Source organism: Diadema antillarum, unplaced genomic scaffold (genome assembly GCF_040938485.1).
Source record: "Diadema antillarum isolate AM-2024a unplaced genomic scaffold, OU_Dant_1.0 scf00000114, whole genome shotgun sequence".
NCBI lineage: Eukaryota > Metazoa > Echinodermata > Echinoidea > Diadematoida > Diadematidae > Diadema > Diadema antillarum.
The window spans coordinates 2,511,432-2,530,468 of NW_027271003.1; the positions used below are offsets into that span (position 1 = coordinate 2,511,432).

Below are 19,037 nucleotides of genomic sequence, written 5' to 3' on the forward strand. Positions count from 1 at the left end.
CGACGGATGTCCTTATAAACCTCGCAAGAGTTGATTCTCAGAATAGATATTTTGTATGTACCGTACCTTGATATGGATTTTCTGTTTTATTAGTCAATGAATACGAAAACACAAAAAAGGAAAAATGCCTTGATGATATCCAAGCAACCACACACACAGAGAGATTTTTAAACAAAATGTTTTAATTCTACTTTCTAGGTTAGACAACATTTACTTGCCACTTGCAGTCACTTTAAAGAACCTTTTTGCAAAGGTCCTTCATTACACTGGCATTCAATCTTACAACTTGGACACACACTAATCCACATTGATATGTCGAACTTAAAAGAGTACAAAATTTTCGGCGCAGGAAAGCAAACACGTCCCAAACTCCACAAACACGCCTGATGGCTATAAAACTTGCAATTCACAATTAGATAGACAAAAACTATACAACAGACAAGCAAGCATATTGTTTCTGGTACTCTGCACAAAACAAACAAGTACAGTTCCAATTCTCCCTTTGCCTCACGTTTGTGGTGCACCAAACGTGGAGAATTCGGCATTTCGGAAGTGCGTCACAGCTGAATTCGCCTGACTGTATCGATTAAAGGCCTTGGGTGATATGCGGAAAGTGTTCCAAATCCTGTTCGAGCAGAAGCTCCTCTCGCTGGCGGACAGGTACACACACAACTGCTAACCTGGACTTGGTCCCTTCTGTTCATTAGACCTGCACTACAAAATGCGCAGCTGATTTCCTTTCGAAGCCTACAGTAGTATCGGTTTAACGTCGAGATCGCAATGGCAGCCGCCACGAAATGGAAGACGGCGTCAATGAAAGTAGCTTCCCAACCGACATCTGCTCTGACTCAGGGTGCAGACGACTACGATAGCTGGGACGATAGTTTGGACGATAGCTGGCTGGACAGCGATCTTTCTGACTTCGATCTGTCTGATTGGAGCGATGATTTGGAAGCAGACAGTACGCCAAGTCGTGCGAAATCGGTCAAGAAGAAAGAAAAGGCGAAACCGCGAAAATCGATTGTGCAGGTAAACTGAGAGATTATTACATCTTCACACGTTTTATTCTTTGGAATGATTATACGCCGGATTTTGCTGTAGATTTTTTTTTCTTATTTTAAAAGCGATGTACAAAATGTATTAAGGCTAGTTTCTTTACATTTTTCTGTATTTTCTTCAGCACATTCACCAATCTTACTGATCATTCTACAGTATGCCCCCCCCCAAAAAAAAAAACAATCACATTTTCGCACTGATAACACCCAATATGATATACGTGTCTAAATGCTCCTTCAGTGTCTTAAAATATAACATTTTAGCTCTATTCTACAGAAGGCCCCATTCGATTTGGTAAAGCGATCACAGAGAAATGTGGAGGTTGTAAAGCATTTCATGAGTCTGATTCTTCCAAGTTTAGCACTTCGATGATCTTGTGTGTGAATACAATGGAAAGAACTTGGATGGAAGAGATTCCCGACATCCTCTACAAAATTCATCATTTCACTTTGACCACTGAAGCAAATTGAATTAGGTTTTCTGTAAGATGTGGGCAATGAGTTATTGTTGCATACCTTGAATTTGTATTTAGATTGATTCAATGTTTCAAAGATATCATTGCGGAGAGTCCCGTTGTATTTCTTTTTTTTTTTTTGGGGGGGGGGGGGATATGGGTATAATGTAAAAGGGTGTGCCACTGCAACTGCGGATGGCTTGCACACAACCAATTCTTGGTCGACAGAGAATCAGCATGTCTTTATTGTCAGCTCCCGGTCAGGTGGGACAAAAAGAAAAGAAAAGAAAAGAAAAGAATCAAACAGAAGTGAAGGATGCTTACATTTTTGAGCAGCTTTGCGTTTCTGGCCTATATAGAGAACATTAATCCCTGGAATTTGTTCGGAAAAAAGGGAGATTTTGTCTGTAAAAGATATGAGGAAGTATAGGGACTAGAGTGTGACAGTACAGCTATCCACTTCTCTGCATGCAGTGACATACCTCCAGAAACTGCCTTCTGCTTGGAGTATCTTCCATCTATTCTTTTATTTATCTGCTTCCATACGTATCTACAAATCTTCCTGTCTATCTGTCTGTCTATTATTCATCTATCAAAATATCAACTCGCGCACTGTTTCTTTCAATCTCTCTATCTATCTACCGTGTCTATCTATCTATCGATCGATTTATAATCATTTTCCTTCTTCCTCTCTGTCTTTCTCTCATTCAATTATTTTCATCTATCTTTCTATCAGTCTGTCAGCGTTTGTAATCAATTTGTATGTGTCTATAGATACACTTTTTTAACATTTTAATAGTTCTCTCTCCTATAGCGGATACAAAGTGTTAATGCAATATGAACTGAGCTAGCCATGCTACTCTACACATATGTCAGTCACACAGAATGCCTGATGGGTATGCTATACACATAATATAGTGCATTTTTACGTTAGCGTCGGTGTCAATTCGCGAAAACATCTCGCGAAAATGCCTATGACCTTCTCATTCGCGAAAATATATGTATGCGAAAATAACAGCGTATCGTAGGGCGTATAATAAGGGTTTTCATACCGCAACTTCCTTTACGTTCGTTTCGTCCTGTGAAGTGAAGGTCATGGTTGTGGAGGCGTTATTTACGATAGCACCATATTGTTAGGCACTGGTCACTCAAGCACAGCTAGGTACAAGTTCCCAAAGTGGCCTCACTGAAATCCGAAATGCGTCCAAGCGGAGAAGAAGAGAAATTCCTGTCCTTTTTATACACAGTATACTTCCGTGCTATAATATGCGTAGGCACGTTACACAGTTAGAATGACAACAGCTCGCACAATGCTCTTTTTTCCTGCGTGTATTACTGAACACCCTTTCCCCGTATGATGTATCTTTCGATTTTAACACCCTATACCTATGGCCAATAATGTCTCCAGAAACGTCATAGCTCACAGGTGAACTTCGGGCATGGACGCACAATAGGTTCGGAATGATAAATTCTTAATATGTCTAGACTAGGTTTACCACACCCCCTCCCCCAGAAAAAAGGAAAAAACTAAACAACGATAGCAATAACATAATCTAAAATTGAATAAAAAACAAGATTTAGAAAATTGTAATTCTTCTCCCGCTACTTGTTGGTTTGATGTGATTTGATTTCTGCATATTTTTAAAGCAAACAAGGTTAAAAGGTAAATTATATTCGATTTCGCATATTTTCAAACAAAATGAAGGTAGAATATGCTTCGTGCTCACTTTTGTACATATTTTACCGGCGATGTTATGGGTATCTAAACATTAGCTAAACCATAAACAGCAGAGGAGAGAGTAGCCTTTTTCAAAGACTCTTTCTCTGTAATACTGAGTAATCGCAAGTGAAGGGAGCAGAGGTTCGTCACACAGTCAAACGGGCATGACATAGGGAATCCCAGTGACAGGCTGCGGCTCTTTCCCCTCAATATAATATCAGAAATAAAAGTGTGACGGTCTTTGAAAAGACTAAGAAGACGACAAGGTATTACCAAGCACATTATTACAAGCGCCAATGCTCTTGATAATTACTCTGTTAACATGTGTTTACGCTTTCAGTCTTATAACATTTTATGAATATTACAATACCGAAAGCAAGCAGTTTTTCATCATAATAGATTTCGTTATTTTTACTCAATATCAATTCATGATTTGTATGTTGATATTAGGTTTCTTTTCAAGGCAAATTTGCAAGAAAGAATAGTGGTGCATGACTGAATTAAAGGATTGTCCCATCGTATATAATGGAATAACTAATGTTTAAGGACAGTAAATTGAATGTCGGATGGATCTATAATATCGATCATTAACTTTGGTTAGTCGAGTAAAATCTGGAGGGATACGAGTTGGATAAGACTGAATTCTGCTTTCTATAGTTGACAGGTTTTTAAAATGCCACTGGTGATAACCCGTTGCAGTATAGAATTGCTACCTCCAAAGTGCTTATGTCAGAAAGTTTTGATGCTGTGAGTCTTTCAACCAAGTTTTTGGTTGGCCAAAGGAAAGTTGATTCTGTGCAATAAGAAGTGTTTTTTTGAAATCTTTCTAGTTCAATTTTCATCATCATTATCAATATTGCTACTGTCATTTTTTGCATTATTGTCATTATCAATGATTTTTAAGTAATCCCCTATCCCTACCAGGGCCTCTCAAATATCAACTTAGTTGCTCTGAGCTGTTCGTCTCGCTGCAAAAAAAAAAAAAAAAAAAAAAACAACAACAATGAAATTAGATTTTCTGTGTCGGGGCACGTCATCACGATTTCTCCATTATAATTATTCGTTACAAGATGTACAGTGACTAAGCGCAAAGGATATGGCTCTCCTACACGTAACTTTGAGTCTACTCTAAACAACTTCATAATGAGGATAAAGGTGCATTTTGGCGTTCGAAATACATATTCCATGCCCCAGATTTAAACTTTAGTCTAAATTTCTCTTTCTTCATTTTTTTTTTGAAATCTGACCTTCAATCAAGGCGCTTTCATTCGCACTTCTAAGTGTTCTGAGTATGTTCTTCACTAATAGTATAAATTTGACACTTGTTAGCAGCAAGTCTGCATGAAGGGGAATTCTGTCCATAATTCTCGCGTCAACTGGGGAGCGCATGTGTAAACAACAACGTCTTGACAAAAGACTATTCCAGTGCACTTTAAAATCACCTGCATGCTTACTCAATAGTTGTGATTTGTTGATATCTTGTATTCTTCAATTTCAAGTGCCAATACATAACCTTTACGAGAGGTCATGAAAGAACGAGTCATTATGAGTGCGTTGAGTTTATTTACAACATGTAGGCCTATACATGTGAATATGATAACATAATAACATAGGGTAAGATACAATAACATGAAAAACTTTTATGAGAATACAATGATATACAAGGTTCTTACAGCTATGCAAGCATATATTTGGCATACTTGTATTTATCTTACATAAGAATACATGTGGTATAATTGATTTAGTTTCATTGAGATTCATTTATCAATGAAAAGGCGAAGAGAATGAATAAGTATGTAATATAGACATATATGCATAGACAAAGGTTCTGGGGCCCGTTGCATAAAAGTTACTATTATGGTAACTTTGCCATCCAATGGTAACTACCATGGCAATAATACTGAACGGCCAATCAAAATCAAGAATTCCATGGAAGTTACCATTGGATGGCAAAGTTACCATAATAGTAACTTTTATGCAACGGGCCCCAGGGAAAAAAAAACAAACAAAAGATAATGTTGTTAAAGGGGAAACCAAAAGTTAGCACAAGTGCTAGTCGAGAATGGTTCTCCCATTATGGCTACATTGTACAGATGCTTATTGCAAGGCTAATTACATTTCTACATCACACCCTTTCCCTTCATAGAAAATCCTCATAAAAACAAGCTGCTTCTCTGAACTAAGTAAAGACAGAAAAAGCTGCAGAATCAAGTTTCCGTTTAAATCAACCATTCATTAATAAATGCAATAATTTGATGTCCGAATGTCTATAATTTGGGGGAAATGCAACGTTTTAAGACAGATGCCAATGCGGCTGATGTGCGTTCTCCTTTGTGTGGTTGTGCACGTGTGTGTGTGTGTGTGTGTGTGTGTGTGTGTGCGTGTGTGTGTGTGTGTGTGTGTGTGTTCCTTTTGTGGAAAAAGCTCTGAAACTTACTCGCATTTATTTTGGAGCTGTGAAAAAGTTAAATCTTTATGGCAGGATTTCATTGAGTACTTTCAGTTAGAAGAGTTACGTAATTTAGCTTGGCGGGATATACATATTGGTTTAGAAGGAACTTCTCACAGAATCAAACTGTACAACACTCTTATTCTTATAGTTAAACATATGTTATATAAAGCGAGGTCACAGTTAATAACACCGACATTGGTAGAATTAAAAAAGGCATTAATGACATGTCGAAAGGAAGAGAATGATATTGCCATAAGAAGAAATAAACCGGGTTTGCATTTGCTGAAATGGGAATGTTTAAAAAATTTGTAAAGGATTAGTTTATTTATGCACCCGTACTTCTCCCCTTTTGTGTGTGTTTGATTACTGACTTCTTTTCTTTAGATATTTTTGAGTTCAGAGATAAGTATTGTGTATATAAAATATATATGCAGGTATGTGGATATGTATATTGTGTGTATGATATGTGTATGCGCATGCATGTATTGTGTGTATGCAGCATATATCCTAAGCATAATTAGCATAATTATTATGTTCTGAATGCGAGCAGAAATAACTGTGTGTTGTGGTGAGTGAATGTGTGTGCAGGGGGTGTGGAAGTGTGTTTAAGTGGATGTGTGTGTGTGTGTGTGTGTGTGTGTGTGTGTGTGTGTGTGTGTGTGTGTGTGTGTGTTAAGCGGATGTGTGTGCAGGGTGGGTGTGTAAATGGGTGGGTGGATGAAAGGTGGATGAGATGAGAGGTGGATGAGAGGGAGTGTGTCTGTCTCGGGTAAGGAGGTGGATGTAGTGTAGAGGGTGGGGAGGTGGTTTAGAGATGAGAAGGACGTTTGTTGTGTTTTTTTTGGGGGGGTTTAAAGTTTAAAGTTATGAGTAGTTGAGGGTTGGGTATGGTGGAAAGGTGGGAATGAGGGTGATTTATGTTGTTGTTGTTGTCATCGTTCTTTTGATATAATAGAAATTTCATTTCCTGTTTTTTTAGTGTTTGGCTAAATTGCTCACAAATGCATATATGAATTCTGCTTGTTTGTTTTGTAGTTAAAAAGGAATGATCGGATAATTCATTCTATTTCCTCTCTTCTGTTTGATATCTGCCTTAAAATGAATTGAATGATTATTCTTGTTTTATGGATTATGGATTATGTCTCATAACTGTAGGAATATCTACATGATTTATGACAGATGTTATGTAGAATGTGTGTAATTTTTTTGAATTGTTATATTCTCAAAGGAAATGGAATTAATAAAAAGATCACTGAAAACAAAAAAAAAAGTGTGTACATGCATGTAGCCTACACGTGAACAGGCGTTGATGGGGGGGGGGGGGGGGGGGGCTCTTGATATACATACTGTACATAACCGAATACAATAATTCAACCGCGAATAGAGTTTTTGTTTATCGCACTACACAATCGTGTGTCTCACTATCGGATATCGTTTGGTTTGAGGGAATGAGAGAGAATGAAAACGGAACTGTGTCATCCGTTGCATACCTGGTATTGTTATTCGTTGCACACGAAAGGACAAAGTTTTTGACGCCCTTGATTCACAATGCAGCGACGGATACAATCATTGTACACAGGGCATAAGTTTGGCCACTGGTGAAAGTCAATATACACTTTAGTGTAAACTTTGCGTGTGTAGAAATCCTCGGCACTGGAAACAGTGCTCCACCGTATAGTTACATGTTTATTATATCTATAGGGGCCGAGACCTGTTCTGTTTAAAACACTGTAACTTGTGCCGAGCATAACTGGGTGGCTTTCAAAATAAGAAGAAAAGACTATTCAATAGCTTTTGCAATAATCATGTTGTATAACTATATCGATTCATAAATCAGCTATTTTTAGGCATACCGAACCCCCCCTTTAATTTAAGGCTGAAATAGACATGATAGACATTAACATTTAAAATAACACTCAAACGGAACAGTATGCTATGATTCATGAGATGAAACAAAGAAAGGATGCATGTTTTGAAAGGCATCTTTAGATCGATGTCAATATTGAGGAAAATATATATACACCACCAACATTTATCACTCATGCACCCAGGGGATATTGTCCTGTATATCATAATAGTATTTAGATAGCTCATTCGTTATGTAGTCCTATGCACAACATTTTTAATTTTCAAAACAATTCATAGTGCAACCCTCAAAGGGTGAACATTTGAAAAGCTCAATAATGGAGATGAGGCAAGACAATTTTGTCCAAATTTATCCCATTTCTGCCGGTTGTTGCATAATAAAAAAACAAACAAGGTTTTATGGATTATGGATTATGTCTCATAACTGTAGGAATATCTACATGATTTATGACAGATGTTATGTAGAATGTGTGTAATTTTTTTTTTAATTGTTATATTCTCAAAGGAAATGGAATTAATAAAAAGATCACTGAAAAAAAAAAGTGTGTACATGCATGTAGCCTACACGTGAACAGGCGTTGATGGGGGGGGGGGGGGGGGGGGCTCTTGATATACATACTGTACATAACCGAATACAATAATTCAACCGCGAATAGAGTTTTTGTTTATCGCACTACACAATCGTGTGTCTCACTATCGGATATCGTTTGGTTTGAGGGAATGAGAGAGAATGAAAACGGAACTGTGTCATCCGTTGCATACCTGGTATTGTTATTCGTTGCACACGAAAGGACAAAGTTTTTGACGCCCTTGATTCACAATGCAGCGACGGATACAATCATTGTACACAGGGCTTAAGTTTGGCCACTGGTGAAAGTCAATATACAGAGACTTTAGTGTAAACTTTGCGTGTGTAGAAATCCTCGGCACTGGAAACAGTGCTCCACCGTAGTTACATGTTTATTATATCTATAGGGGCCGAGACCTGTTCTGTTTAAAACACTGTAACTTGTGCCGAGCATAACTGGGTGGCTTTCAAAATAAGAAGAAAAGACTATTCAATAGCTTTTGCAATAATTATGTTGTATAACTATATCGATTCATAGATCAGCTATTTTTAGGCATACCGACCCCCCCCCCCCTTAAAGGCTGAAATAGACATGATAGACATTAACATTTAAAATAACACTCAAACGGAACAGTATGCTATGATTCATGTGATGAAACAAAGAAAGGATGCATGTTTTGAAAGGCATCTTTAGATCGATGTCAATACTGAGGAAAATATATATACACCACCAACATTTATCACTCATGCACCCAGGGGATTATTGTCTTGTATATTATAATAGTATCTAGATAGCTCATTCGTTATGTAGTCCTATGCACAACATTTTTAATTTTCAAAACAATTCATAGTGCAACCCTCAAAGGGTGAACAATTGAGAAGCTCAATAATGGAAATGAGGCAAGATAATTTTGTCCAAATTTATCCCATTTCTGCCAGTTGTTGCATAATCAAAAAACAAACAAGGAAACAAACTACAGACGATTTGTTTCTGCCTTCTGCTTTACCGCTTCAACTACATGTAAATGTAATTCATTGATTTGATAAGGTGCAGTTGCTGAACATTCAGCGCTTTGTGTGACACGGACCGCACAATGACAAGTCGACGTAAAATTCGCCAAGGTGCGTTGTTGCCTTCTTACCCTAAACGAGACACGAGCTTTACCCTTGCAATAAAACATATAAACAAAATTTACAGTAAATTGATGATGATAGAATGGTATATGCCATTGGCTAGTGGTGATTGGTAGGGAGGTCAAAATATCAAAAGTGGTAACTGGAAAGGACTTGTGTATTAAGAAAACAAAAAGGAAATAAGTGATACAATCACATGGTGTAGTCGGAATTAATGGCCTTTAGCAGGGAGGGTACACCTCCCAGACTTTAGCAAGTGAAATTTCAGGTCAATGGTAAGTTTGCTTCCTTAAGTATTGTTAAGGGTATTAGGATCAGTAAATTTTATTGCTGAAAGTATGATATAATTGGTAAAAATTTGTTACGTCCAGTGTTAGTCCCAAAGACATAATGGTAATTGAAAGGTGGGCCAACGGTAGGCTTGTTTCGTACGAATATCGCCGAGACAGGAAATTTACGTGTATAAAATTGAAAGACATCGAAATATTAATGGTAATTGAAGGGTAAATATTTATGATGATCCTACTGGCAACTGGAGTTTGAAAGGCAGGTCAATGATAGGTTTTTCCACGTGAACAGAAAAATTGTGTATTGAAAGCTAGAACAAATCAATAAAAGTTGATACATTGCTCTCGACCAATGATATTGCAGGATTCTCTCCACCCGTTCTGTGATCATGATAATGGTAATTGCAGTGGCGGATCCCGGGGAGCTCACCGGGCGTGAGCCTCCTTTATTTTTGCTAAAACAACAACAAACAAAAATAAAATGGGGGGGGGGGGGGGCTGCGACCCCCTTTAATTTTGTAAAGGCGCCCCTCCCCCCTCTATGGAATTCCTGCATCTCCCCCTGAATTGAATGGTAATCCCAATGGTGAGAGGTAGGCATATATCAAAAGGAACCTATGACCCTGCACCACAAAACAAACAAAAAGTCGCCAGAAATGGATTTCTAGTTAAGAGCATTATTCAGAAAGAGCAGACTTCAAGCTTTAAAATGATGTATAACTCGAATTATATCTACTCTCCTAACCTATCTTGATATTGGAAAGAAAGCACACATTCAAGAAAAGTGTGAACTGAGAAAAGAGGCTCTGAAGCACAGTGTCAATTCAAGCGTTTAATCTTCACCAAGCCGTGCTACCTGTGCAATGAATGGGACAAAAAAGCAGGATGAAACTACCGGTTTAACCACAATGAAGGGATTATCAGATTAAGCTTTAATTGCGCATGTTCTATTAACACATTCTGTCCATGATAAATGTCAACTTTGAAATCAGGAGCATTATCCTTTCTAAACAAATGCTAAAGTTATTAGAGTTGATGGTGATGAGTGTGTACAGGGTTTTATTAAGAAATGAAAGGGGGACTCTAAAGACACACCTAATCACTCTATTCTTAAAAAAAAATGTTCGAGATAAACTTCTAAAAATCACACTTTTCTGTTCATTTTATGCTACCAAATTTTAGCATAGTAGAAGAAGACTTGCTCTTTCAGAAAATATAAAAGAGTCAAGATTGACGAAATTGAGCCTTTCCACCTATTGTCAGTCCTCACAGAAAATCAGTGTGTGTGACTTTTTGTTCGTTTTGTGATGCGCGGTCACTAATGGTACATGACTAGTATAAGATAGGCTTTCTACCATGTCTATACTCCATAAAGAGTTGCACTTGAAACCCTATAGCACTCGCTGATTGCACCATCATTGCCCTACCCGCAGATTGCCCGCTCTGGACAGCTAGAAAACCTCCGGACCCTGCTAAATGAACTCGACGACGATGATGTCAACAACGAGATCAATGAACACGACGGAAAAAACTATAGCGCCCTCCATTATGCCGCTCAAAGTGATAACGTGGAGATGGTCAGGCTTCTGGTTAACCGGGGAGCAGGTATTTTTTTTTTTGTCCCATCTTTCTATGCTCTCGTTCATTGCTAGTATTCCAATGGTAATAATAATAATAATAATCATTATAATAATCATAATAACAATAATAATTCACAATGAGTAGTATATTCTTTTTTCTCTAGATTTTTTGTTATTCGTCTGTAGGTTGTTGTTTGTCTCTGTCAAAGAGTTTTAGAAATTCTTATAATATATAGTTACCAAATAATATTTCTGACTTTCAGATGTGTTACACATTTCTCTGACTAGCGTGCAATGATTGTGCTTTTTATTTCACTTTGTGCAACTTTAATGAATCTAACAATGTCCATCTAGTCTTTGTCTTGAATACATAATAAGGGCCTACAGATAAAGTGGAGTCCAGAGATGCGTTTAAAAAGAAATAGCACTCTATGATCAGGCTGACTCTTCTTCTGTCCCGATTCTGTCTGTCAATTCCAATTTAGAGGTGGAGCGAACCGTTTAACTTTTAACTTGAGGTTATTGGCATTTCTTCATACACTAACTTGTCATTTTCTTAAAATTACATTCTGTAGATAACTAATGATGTCTGGCATGTGTCAAAGTTAACATAAGCCTTTCTCCTGGGGCGATGATGAGCAAAAGCAATATCTGGACTTTTTCTTAAATGTATCTTACACTTTTATACGTATACTTTTAGCAATATTTTTTTTTAATTAAAGTTTATTCATTTTATAAATTAGTACATTTAGACATAGACATAGATTTATACCTCTGTATTCAAAGCCCCAATTCTAATACTAGTCCTTCTGTTACAGCAGTTCTCCTATTTCAACAACTTTGCTTTTGTGTTGTCATAAAAGTAGCAGCATAACTAGTACATTGTACCTCTGTACGTTCCGATCCCGTGTTCTGTATGTCTTTATAAATCAACGGTCATTACTCAATGATATCTTGACTTGTCATGACAATATTGATTTTGTTTGCCAACCTAGTAAACTCATCCTAACAATGATTTCGTAAAATTTAGACGTGAATGACATCGGCGAGGCTTCTAGACGACCGCTTCATTTCGCCGCAGCAGCCAGAAAGGAGAAAGACCAAACCAAGGTAATCTTAAAGGGGGATCTATAGACCGATTCTGTGACGCGCTATGTGTATTTTTGGCATGGGCAGCGCCATTACTGTGGTATCTCAGCCGACCCCCCCCCCCCCAGTGCCGTACGGCACTGACCCCCCCCCCCCCCTCCCACTCCCCCACCCCTCTCCCTACATTAGCACGCGCACGGAATGAAAAACCGATGCATGGTTGCTTTAGCCAATAGGCGTCTCGTACTGAGTGCGCGAATGTTTGCTTAGTGCGCGAACCTTTGTTACAAGTGCGCGATAAACATGTTGCCCGTGGGGTGGGGGAGAGGAGGGGGGGTCGGCTGGGACACCGCAAAATGAGCTCATGGCTGCGCCCAGTGCCACAAATTGTCTGCTGCCCTCAACGAACCCGAATCGGTCTATACGAACTACATATTCGTTTAATCATTTTGTTTTTAGGTTATTTGAAACATATCACATAGTTATCATTTTGAGTCTGTACCTTTTCATTTTGAATGTCTAAATTCTAATAGGTGGCTCATCGAATTACATTATTATAGTTATCATAATAATAAACATATTATAGAATAACCATAATTTCTTTTTACGACTCACGCAACGTCTTTGACGGGTGTGACGTTCTGGTCCGTTAAGGAATTTCCTCTCATGGTTTCATTCCCATTACGACGCGAAAAGGCACATAATGACTTATTGTACTGTTCGCAAGCGAGCAGTGAAGTTGTTCACGAACAATAACGAAAAGGGAACAAAAACAGGTATTAGTGATGGACCATCGATACATGCTTAAAGGGAACGCAAACCCAAAGAGCAATGTGGATTGAGTAAAAGCATTAATATTAATAGAACACATCAGTGAAAGTTTGAGGAAAATCGGACAATCGATGCAGAAGTTATGAATTTTTAAAGTTTTGGTGCTGGAACCGCTGGATGAGGAGACTACTAGAGGTTATGACGTATGAGTGGACAACAATATGAAGAAAATATAAAAGGAATTTCACAAAAAATCACTTTTATAGCAAAATGAAAGAGTACTTGACTAACCGCTTTCAGAAAACGGGGGGAATAAGTGCTACCCCTAACATATGTCAGTATCAAGTTGATGGAATGTGTAATTTTCATGAAAAATGAATTTCTATTGAATTCCCTTTATATTTTCTTCATGTTGTAGTCCTCTCATACGTCATAACCTCTAGTAGTCTCCTTACCCAGCAGTTCCAACACCAAAACTTTAAAAATTCATAACTTTTGCATCGATTGCCCGATTTTCCTCAAACTTTCACTGATTGTTCTACTAATGTTACTGCTTTCACTCAATCCACATTGCTCTTTGGGTTTACGTTCCCTTTAATATTCTTCACGACAGGAAAAACATAATAAACGAACAACGAACAGGAATAAAAATATCCAAATTCAGTTTCTTGTGTGTGTGTGTGTGTGTGTGTGTGTGTTTGTGCGTATGTGGTTTTTTTTGTTTTTTTGTTGTTGTTGTTTTGCTGTTGTTGTTGTTGTTGTTGTTTGGGGGATGATGATGAAAACGAGACTTCTGCTATCATCATTGCAACGAAAATGCTTCTAACCAGTGATGTATTAATGATAAGGATAGTGATGATAGCCATGATTCGTATGATCTAGAAGTATACTTCGAATCTGTAACTATTATGCAAACAAAATCATTCCTCTTCGCAGTCTGAAGTCGGGAAGAGGCTCTCGAAGCTTCCAGAAGGGGCAAAGCGGAGGATGTCAAAAGCGCCAAGCGACAGCGTTACGAGGATCCTCGTGAACGGTGGGGCAGAAGTAAATGCCCAAGACAACAGAGGGCGCACTCCACTTTATATAGCCGCTTCGCTCGGGAACTCCGAAACGGCGAGTCATCTGCTAGAGAGTGAAGCTATAGATATTGAGGTATGTAGGCCCTAACCTTGCTAATAACTTTTTTTTTTCTCCTCTAACATCAAAAAGGAATAAAACATTAGCTCTGATGTGTACAACGTAGGACCTAACAATTATAAGCATTGATTTGACTGAATGCTGCTATCAGAATGCAACCACATGTCCAGCATTTGTGTCGATAGCTAACATTCCCATTGCCCTTGATATAGGAAAAGACAATAGCTGTTCGGAAATGCCATCATTACTTCAGAATTTTCTTAAGCTCAGGCGTTCACCATCAATGTCAAACGTTGTTTTGACCGTGTAAATGCTGCCATTGCGAATACCACCACAGCAGCTTTTGTGTCAACAAATATAGCACTCTCGTTGTCTCTGCTAAAGCCGTGAAAAATAACTGTCCAGTAATCCTGTTATCACTTAAGCTTTACTTTTACTTTGCAACGTGTTCGACACACGACCTGGCTCATGGTGCACCATCATAGTGCGTGGACCAACGCGGCATTACGGCCCTCCTTGCCGCCTGCTTCTACGGGAAGACGGACGTCGCACTCATGCTCATCAACAAAGGCGCCAATCTGAACGTGTGGGACGACAACTTCGACACCCCACTCCATTTCGCCTTCAGGGAGGGCAACAAAAAGGTCGCCCGCAGAATCATCGAGAAGGGGAAGCAGGAGAAATGCTTGTCTGAGGTGAGATTGTCATTAATTCTTCATCTCTTCCTCTCCATTCATCCCTATCTCTTTCATGAGATGTTATGCATGTATGTATTTATCATTGTGTATATTACATCTAAAGTACGAAACATATTATCAGAATGGTTACTACTGTTGTATTACATGGATAACTGCAAGCAGAAAAATGTCATGCTATCTTTCACCCCCAGCTGCTGGTAGAAACCAACCAGAACGTTGTGGCGCCGATTCACGAGGCGGTGAGATATGGCCACAAAGACCTGGTCCAACTCGCTCTGGAACACGGTAAGGTCGACAGACTAGGCACAGGGCCTTGGTCTTTTTCTTCTTTTCGTTTCTTTCTTTCTGAATTGAAATGCAGTGGTTGCTGCTGCCATTTCTTTTAATATGAATAGAAAATGATATCTCTGTGAGTAATTATTATTGCCTCCCCACCAGGAAAAATTATAATGATTGCATTGAGGCCTATTTTTATCTTTTCATATCTTGGTTTTTTTTAATTACGTGTATGTGTCTTTAATGATGATGATGATGAAGTCTTGTATAGCGCCGGTATCCGTCAAGTCAGTCGCTCATGGCGCTTGCTCCAAAATGAATACATAATTCAGCTTAAATTTCATGGGTGCACCGCTTGTGATATGACAGTTAAAATAAAAAGAAATAGTTCCAGGAAGTAATTGTCTCCAAATGTGTAAACATACATTTTTACACATTGGCTAGTTTTTCAATTTGAAGAGATGGGTCTTGAGGGCTGTTTTAAAAGATTCTGTGGTAAGAGCTCTGCGGATAGACTGTGGAAGGCCATTCCATATCTTTGCAGCAATTATCATGTTGTTATGTTGTTTGTAGTAAATGTTGTTCAGTGGATTACGTTGTAAGGCTGTTGCATAACCGAAAGGGATACTTTGAAAAAAAAAGCATGATAAACCAATAAGGGAAATACATGCACAAAGCGAATCAATGTTACAAAAATAGCTTAAAAAACAGAACAAAAAAAAAATAAACAGCGATTTAATTTGGTGAAACATGAAATGCTAAAGAATAAATAAAAAAAAAATCTGATCTCCCTCTCTCCTCCTTATACTGGCAGTGCAGACATCTTCACTCATGCAGTGCGTCCGGTATTGCTTAGGAATAATATGTGATCTTATTGATCTAATGCTATATAGAGCAGGCGGAGACATGACCGAAAGAGGCTTTCCTATCATTTCAATTAAGAAATGAAATGTAATAGGTATATATCTGTTAAATAATATTAGTTTATATATATATATATATATATATATATATATATATATATATATCTGTGCGTGTGCACATGCGCGTATAGTGTGCTTCGATGTATGTTTTCCTAAAGCTAAAGCAAAAAAAAAATAGAACTGTTGGTCTCTTTTTTTTTGTACAGTGGGAACTGGGCAGCGTGACGAAATAGACAATGAAGAAAAGGACGATGACGATTCCGATTCTGATGACGAAGATGTGCTCAACTACGGCGGCGAAAACGACAACACTCCCCTCCACGAAGCCTGTATTGTCGGCCGTCTGGAAATGGTCAAGATGTTATGTGAAAAGGGCGCGAAAATTAACGTCCAAAACTGGGACTATCTATCCCCACTGCATTTTGCATGCGCAAACAACCATCAACAAGTTGCTGAATATTTGATCGAAAAGTAAGTGTCGAATATCCGCCCAAAGGTGTGAAAGATTTATGCTGTCCATCATTCTTCAGCAAAACAAAGCTTACTTTCTTCTACCGTAAGTCTAAAAAAATTACAACGAGACCGTCCGTAACAATAACTATGAAAATAGTGCGTCAATCCAAATACAATTTCAGGGTATGACAATGTAACTTATTACCCACATCCTACACAAAACACCATCCGATTTGCTTCAGTGGTCGAAGAGGAATGAGGATCTTTGTAGAGCGAGTCGGGAATCCCTTCCCTCCAAGTTCTGTCCATTGTGTTCACAGTTCCAAGAGCATCCGAGTGCTGAACTTGGAAGAAACAGGCCCATGACATGCTTTACAACAATCCATAATTCTCTTTTACCACTTAACCGAATTGACTGGGGTTTACTGCAAAATGTTGGAAAGAAGTTTCTTTCCCTGAAATAGCATTTAGACGAATCAATCATTTTGAAAGTTATCAATGCGAAAATCGATTGTATTTTTTTGGACGTATTGCATTTATTCTTTCAAATATTGCAAAATCGTTTGAACTATGAAAAATTTGAACACATTACATAACTTGAATTTTTTTTCTTCTCTCTCTCTTTCTCTCAGGGGGGCAATCATGAGCCTAGCAGACGACGAGGGTCTGACACCTCTCCAGACGGCGGCCAACTCCAAAAGCTTTGACACCATTATCGCCCTGCTCGATTACCAGCGCAACCTGGACACGAGCACGAACGCCAAAGACAACCAGGACGCCGCCGCCGAGCTACTCAAGTGGGCGGCAGAAGAGAACAAGGCCGATACTTTGCAGGTAGGTCGCGTGTTATCTGTCGTGCTTTTCTAGCTTAGTAATACCTCAATTGTATTTCTTCGTTACTTTTTCTCACCAAATCAATGGTGCCTTTCCTGATACTTCCCCTCTACCCATTCTTTTTCCTATATCTTTACAGTTGCCTCTGTTTCATCGTGCACATCTTCTTCTTCTCATGCCTCTTCATTTCAAGTTTTTTTTTCTTTGTTCTTGTTTACATTCCTTTTCTTTCCTTTCCCGTGTTTTCTTCCTTTTCCCTTGTCCCCGTCCTCCTTTTCTCTTGCTATCACGCCTTCCTTTTCTCTTTTCTTTTCCACCAGTCCACTCTCCTTCCGTTTTCTTCATTTAGATTTGCCCTCTACTAGATGAGTATTGCACAATTTTAGGGATTCTTATTTGTTTATTATTTTATTCTGTGCCACTTCGAAGAGAAATTGATAGGATATCCATCTGATCAGCAAAAGATATATATATAAGGCATATGACCTTCATTGGGATACTTTTATTACCTCGATCGCTTGGAATACGTAAAGTTCCACGAATTCTGGCAGTAAAGGGCAAAAACTTTAATCGTAGATGCTTTGCATTCGTTTTTCTCTCTTTGATTTAGCTACTTCTTCACCAAGGCCGCAAACTACATGGCATGAGCGATGACGACATCACAAAGTTCATCCAAGGCGCATCGAAGAACGGACACACTGAGTGAGTCCAACTGGAATCAAATTTACTACCAAATGTATATTATCATAAGTACTCACTAAAACAGCAGAAGTTATGCTATGTTTATTATCATTAAAAAATGCTTCCCTCAGCATTTTACAATTTTTCGTCACTCAAAGATCACTTGCATATACACCCAACACATACATGCAACAATATCCACTTCAATCATCACAGGATATTGCTAGCGCATCAACAGTCCTCAGACTTCACGGTTCCGGCAAATTGAACTCCTTGCAGAATTTCCTCAGGCATTTAAGCCTCCTAACTTCTTTAAAATAAAATAAAAAATATCATACTTTAGCCTATGAATAAAATCAATATGTAACGAATTGAATACATTTTACCCTAAGCATAGTATAAAAGCTTTAAAACTCACTTTATTATCAAGCAACCTCCTTCCGCCCTCCCCCTCCCCCGTTTCTAGCCCCTCATGTACATGCACCTACGCCTCATGTATTAAGAAAGTAAACACAGATCAAATTTTGCATGTTTAGTTTCGTATTTTGGAAATGTATTTTCTTTCTGAGATTTCGTCCATGAAAAAGTTGCAGAAACCAATACATGAAATGAAAAGAAAAAATAAATAAATGCTCGTTACTCGTCCTAAGGGAGGCGTTACAGTTTTAACGTATAATCGCCTATACATCATCTAATGGGGACATCACCTTTTATTCTCCTACATAAATTATATATTCCCATCTCTCACTCCATCTCTCCCCCTCTCCTAAACATCACTCTCCGTTTCTATGTCTTTCCTCTGTCTCCTGTGTCTCTAACTCCGCCTATCACCTTCACCCCTAATTTCCCACTTTTTCCTCCCTCATTCTTCTTTCCCCGTTCTCCGCTGCAGAACCGTGACAGCTCTCATTCGATGGAAACGGGAGGTGGTCGATGAATGCGACGATGACGGCAACACTCCGCTCCATCACGCCGCAGAAGCCGGGCACGACATCACGGTCCAGGAGCTCATCAAGGCAAAGGCCAGAGTGAACGACGAGTGAGTGACAAGATGCAAG

At 38.6% G+C, this 19,037-nt stretch overlaps 1 pseudogene; it reads left to right on the plus strand.

The window, feature by feature from the left end:
- The first annotated feature begins 535 nt into the window (after nt 1–535).
- The window catches only part of LOC139719732 (uncharacterized), a 29,582-nt pseudogene continuing 11,080 nt past the window's right edge, over nt 536–19,037 (plus strand).